Source organism: Cucumis melo, unplaced genomic scaffold (genome assembly GCF_025177605.1).
Source record: "Cucumis melo cultivar AY unplaced genomic scaffold, USDA_Cmelo_AY_1.0 utg000792l, whole genome shotgun sequence".
Taxonomy (NCBI): Eukaryota; Viridiplantae; Streptophyta; class Magnoliopsida; order Cucurbitales; family Cucurbitaceae; genus Cucumis; species Cucumis melo.
Window position 1 is genome coordinate 12,501 of NW_026124211.1, and position 10,000 is coordinate 22,500.

The 10,000-nt window shown below is 33.3% G+C and overlaps 3 non-coding genes across 3 annotated transcripts; 1 reads left to right on the top strand and 2 right to left on the bottom strand.

Moving 5' to 3' along the window:
• Positions 1-4,168: 4,168 nt before the first annotated feature.
• Positions 4,169-4,241, bottom strand: TRNAF-GAA (transfer RNA phenylalanine (anticodon GAA)). The gene has a single exon. It is a non-coding gene; the product is annotated as a tRNA-Phe (tRNA).
• A 1,603-nt stretch (positions 4,242-5,844) lies between these two features.
• TRNAT-UGU (transfer RNA threonine (anticodon UGU)) lies at positions 5,845-5,917 on the top strand. Its single transcript has one exon. It is a non-coding gene; the product is annotated as a tRNA-Thr (tRNA).
• Positions 5,918-7,177: 1,260 nt separating this feature from the next.
• On the bottom strand, positions 7,178-7,264 carry TRNAS-GGA (transfer RNA serine (anticodon GGA)). The gene has a single exon. It is a non-coding gene; the product is annotated as a tRNA-Ser (tRNA).
• Positions 7,265-10,000: the final 2,736 nt, after the last annotated feature.

A 10,000-nucleotide genomic window follows, 5' to 3' on the forward strand; every position in this document is an offset into this window, starting at 1 on the left:
CAATCGAGGCAAATTTAGCTCTCAGACGAGCTAGGACACGAGTAGAGGCTATCAATGGCGTACCTAGTTAATGCGTCTAAATAATAAAGTGAAATGAAATTTTCATGGAAAAAAGAATTACAATTAAAAAATGAAATAAATATAGAGTCGGATGGAAAAGATAGAAAATCACTAGAACAAAGTTGAGTAGAAAAACTTATTAGATACCATTGCTTCTGTGGTATCTAATAAGTTCTACCTACTATTGGATTTGAACCAATGACTCCCGCCGTATGAAAGCGATACTCTAACCACTGAGTTAAGTAGGTCATTTATCATCACAAAGAAAAAAAAATGAGCCCTATCACATCGATAGATTATAAATCGAATATTATTGATAAGCAATACCAATCAAACAAATCAACAAAATAGATTATAGAATATTCATCTTGACAAGAAATTATCTACATGATAAGATATGTATCACAAGGGCTATAGCTCAGTTGGTAGAGCACCTCGTTTACACGCGCGCCAATGTTTTTCAGAGAAGTACATCATGTAATCAAAAAAGTTGATCTTATTGAGAAATCGATGTCTTACTCTATTACTTTTAGGGAACAAAACAAGAGAACAGTAGCCTGACAAAAAGTTCGGTCCGAATCGAGTGCCCCATTTAGGCACTAAAAAAATCCATCATTGATTTGAGATATTGATAAGGTGAATACCCAGTCTATTCAATGCTAGGCATAATGAGTATCAGGACCTCAAAAAAAATGATCTTTCGTCCTATCTTATGAACAACTTTAAGGTGTATGAAGTTTCATATTTTATTCTTTAAGCAGAAGCAGGACGATAGAGATTCCATTTAACTTAAGTTGATCTAGGTCAGAAGCATACCTACGTCAGGATAACCCCTTCTTTGAAAAACTTTGGTAGTGCTCCGAGATTCGAATCAAAATAATGAATCAGAGCACATGGAACCATCTCCCTTTCTTTCTGTCAAGAAAAAATATGGTAGACTAACTTATTTATAACAGTTAATGAAAGAGCCCAATGCAAAAAAATGCATGTTGGGTCTTTGAAACAGTTCAAATCATTTTGATAATAATAAGTTTGATCTGTTTTACCGAGAAGGTCTACGGTTCGAGTCCGTATAGCCCTATATTATTAATAATTCAAAAATAGAATCGTTTTCCTTTCCTCATTATTGTTTGTATTGTTTGTAATTGGCCACTTGATTTGGTTCATCATTAATGTCTTATCTTTGTAGATGAATTACATATGAAAATTTTCCTATTTTCCCATACAAAATCAAGAAATTAGTAATACTTCTTTTCTTTGGGATACCTACCCAATTCTAGTAAATTTTTGGAGTCAAAATCATGACATGAAACCGGTTAAAAACTCCACCATAACCCAATGCAAATCGAATGCACTAGTAAATCACATGGATCTAGGAACGACTTACTGTATTTTATTTGTGGACAAGCTAGAGTTTGAGAAACGAAGATCTTTGGTAACTTTCATTGTAAACATTCTCAAATAGGCTTTTCTGTTGGTATACCTTATCTAGTAAAGCACAAAACTAAAGTAGTCGTCTTCTCTTTCCTTCTTCAATCACTAAAAGTTCCTAAATGGAAATTCCGACTATATGTATCCTCTCTATATAAATATATAATATTTAATATATATTTATTATGGATATAATAGATATTATATAAATAGGATTATAGTGGATGAATCTTCAAACGAGACATGTACCGATCGACTAATCCGGTATATTTTCCACATTGATAGGAGTACGTTTATGTTTCTGCTTTACGAATATGATATTTTCTGGGTATTTCTAATAATATCAAGTCTTATTCCTATTTTGGCATTTCTAATTTCTGGAGTTTTAGCCCCTCTTAGCAAAGAGCCAGAGAAACTTTCGAGTTATGAATCGGGAATAGAACCAATGGGCGATGCTTGGGTACAATTTAGAATCCGTTATTATATGTTTGCTCTAGTTTTTGTTGTTTTTGATGTTGAAACAGTTTTTCTTTATCCGTGGGCAATGAGTTTTGATGTATTAGGGGTATCCGTCTTTATAGAAGCTTTAATTTTCGTGCTTATCCTAATTGTCGGTTTAGTTTATGCATGGCGAAAAGGAGCATTGGAATGGTCTTAGTTTTTGAATATTCAGACAATTAAAAAAAACATTGAGACAGTTATGAATTCCATCGAGTTTCCCTTACTTGATCGAACAACCCAAACTTCAGTTATTTCAACTACATCAAATGATCTTTCAAATTGGTCAAGACTCTCCAGTTTATGGCCGCTTCTCTATGGTACCAGTTGTTGCTTCATTGAATTCGCTTCATTAATAGGTTCACGATTCGACTTTGATCGTTATGGACTGGTACCAAGATCTAGTCCTAGACAGGCAGACTTAATTTTAACAGCGGGTACGGTAACAATGAAAATGGCTCCTTCTTTAGTAAGATTATATGAGCAAATGCCTGAACCAAAATATGTTATTGCTATGGGAGCATGTACAATTACAGGAGGGATGTTCAGTACCGATTCTTATAGTACTGTTCGGGGAGTCGATAAGTTAATTCCTGTCGATGTGTATTTGCCGGGTTGTCCGCCTAAACCCGAGGCTGTTATAGATGCTATAACAAAACTTCGTAAGAAAATATCTCGAGAAATCTATGAAGATCGAATTAAGTCTCAAGAGGAAAATCGGTGTTTTACTACCAATCACAAATTTCATGTTGGCCCAAGTACTAATACTGGAAATTACGATCAAGGATTACTCTATCAACCATCATCTACTTCAGAGATCATCCCTCCTGAAACTTTTTTCAAATACAAAAGTGCAGTCTCTTCCTACGAATTAGTAAATTAGGCCGTATACTTTTTTTGTACAGAATAACAAAGCAAAGAACGAGTGAATCTTCATCAATTTTTCATTGTAAATGGGAAATACTTATACAAATAAAAATAAAAAAATGGGGGGGGGAGAAGATGCAGGGTAATTTGTCTTCTTGGCTAGTCAAACATGGACTGGTTCATAGATCTTTGGGTTTCGATTACCAAGGAATAGAGACTTTACAAATAAAGCCCGAGGAATGGCATTCCATTGCAGTCATTTTATATGTATATGGTTACAATTATCTACGTTCCCAATGTGCTTATGATGTAGCACCAGGCGGACTGTTAGCTAGTGTGTATCATCTTACGAGAATCGAGTATGGTATAGATCAACCGGAAGAGGTATGCATAAAAGTATTTGCCGCAAGGATAAATCCTAAAATTCCGTCTGTTTTCTGGGTTTGGAAAAGTGCGGATTTTCCAGAAAGGGAATCTTATGATATGTTGGGAATTTCTTATGATAATCATCCACGTCTAAAGCGTATCTTAATGCCTGAAAGTTGGGTAGGATGGCCCTTACGTAAGGATTATATTGCCCCCAATTTTTATGAAATACAAGATGCTCATTAAATAATACGAAACTAATCTTCACTTCGACAACTCAAGATATTCAAATACATTTTTACGTTCTCTTATAGATATAGCATAGTAATTGAAGTCTCATTCATCTTATTATTATTGATTAAAAAAAATACAATTAGAGATTTGGTGAGATTATCCAATTTGTAAGATACTTATTTTGGATGAGCCACAAGCTAATAGGATGAACTAAATGAGTTCTGCATTATGAACTATGTATCACGCATATGACTTATAGATGTGCTTTAAAAAGTCACATAGGGTGAAATGAAGAAATATAATATGAAAAGAGAATCGGATTCTATTTGTACTGTATCTGAGATGAATCTTGGCCATTCCCGCCTTTCAACTCCCCTAGACTAGACTTTTGGGTCTTATAAGGAACTAATTGAAACTTTCAAATATGTATAAAATAGGAATTGAACGCCAGGAGACAGAGTATGAACAAATAAAAAAGAAGAGGAAACAAAAGAAAATTCTTTTCTTTTACATATCTATATACATCCTTTACATATTTCTATAAATATCCTCTTTATCTTTACTTGTCTATTTTCGACATCTATAAATAGAGTAAAAAATATATATAGTTTAGTTAAAGGGTAGATTTCCAGACATCATCATGTATCAGTATTTTTCATGATCTATATTATTAATGAATCCGTAGAATAGATACTCATACAAATTCATGATGTGCCAAGAACCAGATTTGAACTGGTGACACGAGGATTTTCAGTCCTCTGCTCTACCAACTGAGCTATCCCGGCCATTTCCGACACATTATCCTTATTTTAATAGATGACTTTGGTCTATGTCAATTGTAAATAAGAAAAAAGGTATTCCAAAGTCTTCTTTTTGAAGATATACGAAATTTCAGGGCTTGGATAAGCCTTTCGAAGTTTCAGTACAGTAGACAGTTAATCATTCAAATTTCACAGATTACTTGCGCAAGGATGTTCGTTTGTACGTCTATCATATAGAATATATACCACAAGCCTTGTGATAAGAAATCAAATTTCCGCTCAAATACGCTTGTGAAAGAGTCGAATGAATGAGAAACATAACAAAGTCTGAATTGCTAATGAACGGATAAATAATTAAAGAGGCCAACGGGCCTTTTTAGGGTTTTGGGGATAGAGGGACTTGAACCCTCACGATTTTAAAAGTCGACGGATTTTCCTCTTACTATAAATTTCATTTTTGTCGTTATTGACATGTAGAATGGGACTCTATCTTTATTCTATTCGATCTGATTAATCAATTCTTCAAAAGATCTATCAGACTATGATGGAGTAAATGATTTGATCAATGAATATTCGATTATTTTTTCAACTTGTAGATCTTGGAATCGATTCATAACAATTCGTTCATTTTTATATATAATTTTATATATATATATAAATATAAATATAAAAAATTATAGAAATATAAAAAATAGAGATTCGAGTTGTCATTAATCAATATAGTATTTCAGTACGTAATACGTTTATCTTTCATCGTTTCTGGAGTTTCGATGGAAGGATTCATTCCTTTACTAACGCAACGTCGTCAACTCCATTTGTTAGAACAGCTTCCATTGAGTCTCTGCACCTACCCTTTTTTTTCGGAAAAAAGGATTTGGCTCAGGATTGCCCATTTTTAATTCCAGGGTTTCTCTGAATTTGAAAGTTATCACTTAGTAGGTTTCCATACCAAGGCTCAATCTAATTAAGTCCGTAGCGTCTACCGATTTCGCCATATCCCCCTCTTTTAAGATTAGTATCGCATTATGATGTCCTTCCCCGTTTTCTTTCATTTGTATTATACTGGAACCACTCAAGTCATTAGAATACCGATTCCTCTATTGAAAAGTGTTTCCTCCTATTGGATTTCTTGTCTATCTTCTTTCATCTCTCTCTTCTCTATCGGAGACCCATATTTGTTCCGATCCAAAATGATTCTATCATTTCTGTATCTGCAATTCAATATATATCAATATAGATAGATATATGAACATATATATTTGCCCCTCTTTCTATTATTTTTTTAGTAAAAAATTTAATACTTAAACGGTCGATTCCCTTGTTCGTCTTATCTTCCACCTTTCAGAATGAAAACATAGAAACGCTTCATTATCATCTCAATTGCATTAAATGCAATTAAGATTAACACATTAATTATTGATACACATCCATTTGATAAATAGATCAAAATTTTCTATCGCTATATTCTATTAATCGTTATATTAATTATTATGTTCTATAATAGAACAATTCCAATATTGAATATTTATTTGAAATGAAATTAGATTCTATATTCATATTAATTAGGAATAGCTAAGATCCCAGTAATTTAGTAAATTACTATGCATGTAACATTTCTGTTATGTGAGCCCGCTTAGCTCAGAGGTTAGAGCATCGCATTTGTAATGCGATGGTCATCGGTTCGATTCCGATAGCCGGCTTTTCTCTATTGATTTTATTTTTGACATAATTGATAAATCAAATAAATAAAGAAACGACTTCTTACCCTTTTTCAAAGGTCACCGATCTATGATGTCGTAGGAACTTACTTACCTTTATGACTAAAGGAGGGGTTCTATTTCTGTAGAACAAATCAAGAAAGGAACTCTTACTTTTTTATATCATTTACATATACAATAGGATCCGGATATTGATCCAAGTTATCTAATTATTCTTTGTTTTGTAGTACAATACTTTACTGGATTTCACTTCATTTATAATATTTATCATTTAGTTTTCATTTAAGTTTATGAAATTTAAATAAAATAAAATGTTTATGAAATTTAAATAAAATAAAATAAGGAGTCTTTATGTCGCGTTACAGAGGGCCTCGTTTCAAAAAAATACGCCGTCTGGGGGCTTTACCGGGACTAACTAGTAAAAGGCCCAAAACCGGAAACGATCTTAAAAACCAATCGCGTTCCGGTAAAAAATCTCAATATCGTATTCGTTTAGAAGAAAAACAAAAATTGCGTTTTCATTATGGTCTTACAGAACGACAATTACTTAAATACGTTCGTATCGCCGGAAAAGCCAAAGGATCAACGGGTCAAGTTTTACTACAATTACTTGAAATGCGTTTGGATAACATCCTTTTTCGATTGGGTATGGCTTCGACTATTCCTCAAGCCCGACAATTAGTTAATCATAGACATATTTTAGTTAATGGTTCTATAGTGGATATACCAAGTTATCGGTGCAAACCCCGAGATATTATTACAGCAAAAGATGAAAAAAAATCGAGAACACTGATTCAAAATTATCTTGATTCATCCCCCCCTCAGGAATTGCCAAAACATTTGACTCTTCAGCCATTGCAATATAAAGGATTAGTCAATCAAATAATAGATAGTAAATGGGTCAGTTTAAAAATAAATGAATTGCTCGTTGTAGAATATTATTCTCGTCAGACTTAAACCTAACTAAAAAACAAGGGTTCGGACAATTTCGTCCTCCCCTTCGCCGAAGTCTAAGTAAAGAGACCGAAGGAAAGTAAGGTTTTGATCCGGAAATTTTTCTATCATTCATCTATCATTGATCGGTAGGGGGATTTTCATCTCTTGTGCATTCTTTCCAGTCTTTTCGTTTCCGTACCACAAAAATTCGAAATAAAGAATCCATAAAGGTCTAACCGTTGGAATAATAGTATCGATTGTTATTTGATTTGATACATTGTGGTCAGTAACATTGTTGAATTAGTACGGAAAGAGAGGGATTCGAACCCTCGGTAAACAAAAGCCTACATAGCAGTTCCAATGCTACGCCTTCAACCACTCGGCCATCTCTCCTACAGAATGATTATGGCCCAGAAACCGAGTTAATAGTGAGTCATTAATATTCAATTTTTTTTTTGATAGGCACGTCCAACCAATTCTAACTATACAAATAATTTTTTTTTAACTATGTTTAATGGATACTTTTAGCTCATGATTCTATTTAGTTTTTTAAACTATGATTCCTTTTTTCTAAAAATTCGACTTTTACAGTTTTCGATTTTTCACCAACAACTGTTTATCCCATACATATATCTAGTCACAAGTTATGAATCATAGAATGATTATTCGATTCTTTTTGCTCTTTTTTGTATCATAATTCAATCAAAAAACTTCTAGAATTACCCCAGTCAGATAAATAAAATTCTTTTTTTCTTCAACTTCGCTGAAATCAGAATAGTTCTCTTCATTCTGATCCTACTACATTTGGATGAAATTTAACCGGATTGAAATATTTCTTCTCTTTTATTGATTCCTGTGAAATCAAAAAGAAACAATTTTAATATCGAGTGGGATTTTTTAATGAATCCGTTTTTATGTTATTTCGTACTATGCAATTCCTTTGTTTGTGGGATCATTTTCTCACGAGAGGTAATTAAAAGAAATTATAGAATGGGGTTGTTACCGATGCCTAGATCTGGTGGGATAAATGGAAATTTTATCGATAAGACCTTTTCAATTGTAGCCAATATCTTATTACGAATAATTCCGACAACTTCCGGGGAAAAAGAGGCATTCACCTATTACAGAGATGGTGCGATTTGATTTTTTTTTTTTTCAATTTTCTTTACCGCTCTCCGTCTTAGTAGAAAGACACAGTATTCGGGATAGAAAGAAAACAATAATTGAAATAAATCTACGCTTCTTGGAGGTGCAATTTGAAAATCAAAAAATTCCTTCTGTCGTGTATCCCCGATTAATGTAACCTTAGATGCTAGAATTGTCGATTCTAGTATTAAGCGAAAGGTGTAACCTATGGATTAAGTCAACCCTACTCCACTAGTAAAAATATTCACTAGTAAAAATAGGTAGCAGAGGGGAAGAAGCACTACACCTAGGAATCAACAACACGAAAACTTTGTTATAAATTATACCTTTTCCTTATCGGGATCGGAACTTAGAAAAATGGTTGGGACAACAAACATCCATCTCGTTTGTATTTTGGATACCTGTATAACCATCGAAGACTGTTGAAGTGACTAATTCCTGGAAATTTAGAGGCGTTGAGGACAAAGAAATTGTTAGAGTTACCATTTTTATTTTTATCTAGTAAACCATGCTTGATGTTAAGAAAAGATCTTTTACAGGAAGGTTGGCTAGAGATTTTTTGTAAAAACGCTAGTCCCATGAGTTCATAATGAGAGTATTTCAATGTTTTTTGATTTCATGTATTATTCTCATCTCATTATGCGCATCAGATAAAGGGGGAGCCGTATGAGATGAAAATCTCACGTACGGTTCTGGAACGGAGATTCTTTCAATGGAATAACGAACGACCGTAACGGATGTCGGCTCAATCCGAAGGAAATTATGCGGAAGCTCTACAGAATTATTATGAAGCTATGCGACTAGAAATCGATCCCTATGATCGAAGTTATATACTCTATAACATAGGTCTTATCCACACAAGGAACGGAGAACATACAAAAGCTTTGGAATATTATTTTCGGGCACTAGAACGAAACCCGTTCTTACCACAAGCTTTTAATAATATGGCTGTGATCTGTCATTACGTGCGACTATCTCCACTATAGAAAGAAAAAAAAGAGAAAATTCGCTAATAAATACTAAAAAAAATAGGCTTTCTACATATGTATTGTCCAAACTAACGATTTGTATCAGCTGTAGCAAAGAAAGAAACTTCATAGAAGCAGAAATATGAAGAAATAGGTATGCCTAGATACTTTATTCTATGGATAAAGGATCTAATTGATAGAAGAAGCACCGTAAAGATCAATTAGTCAGGTTTTTGGCCGATACAATAAAAACTGCTTACTTATATCATGATATAAGATCAAAATGAAGGAATCCACTTATGTAATAGGGTGGATCCCCTACAATATTGAGCAGCGGTGTAGCATCAGATCCCAAAGACAGTAAGTCTTTTCTTTCTTATGAAGGAAAGTCTTTTTCAAGGATTCTATATAAATTTCTAGATGAAACCGAGATAGTTATCTTTCAGAAAATTGTAACGATAGTGGGTGGAATGCCTATGCTTTATTCTTCTGAAGGTGGGAGAAAAGATAAAACTTATTTAATTATTCAGCAAAATTGAAGTTTGAAACTTATATAATTAACCGCTTTTGCTTAACTCGAGAAAAAAAAATGGGCTAGATCTATGAAAAATTTCATTCAATTAGATTAGATATGATAAATTTTTTTAAATATGGGACAGCAAAAGAATTGACTGTTGAGCCGTATGAGGTAGGAAACTCTCAAGTACGGTTCTAAGGGAAGGAATTTACCTGCCTATTCCGACCGGGGAGAACAGGCCATTCGACAGGGAGATTCTGAAATTGCGGAGGCTTGGTTCAATCAAGCCGCTGAGTATTGGAAACAAGCTATAGCGCTTACTCCCGGTAATTATATTGAAGCCCAAAATTGGTTGAAGATCACAAGGCGTTTCAAATAAGAAAACTCTATTTTTTTTTTTTTTCTTTATTTTTTTTTATTTCTTTATTTTAAATATTAACTGCTATGCTATTATTAAACTTTTCTTTTGATAAATATTTTCAAATATAAATGAATTTT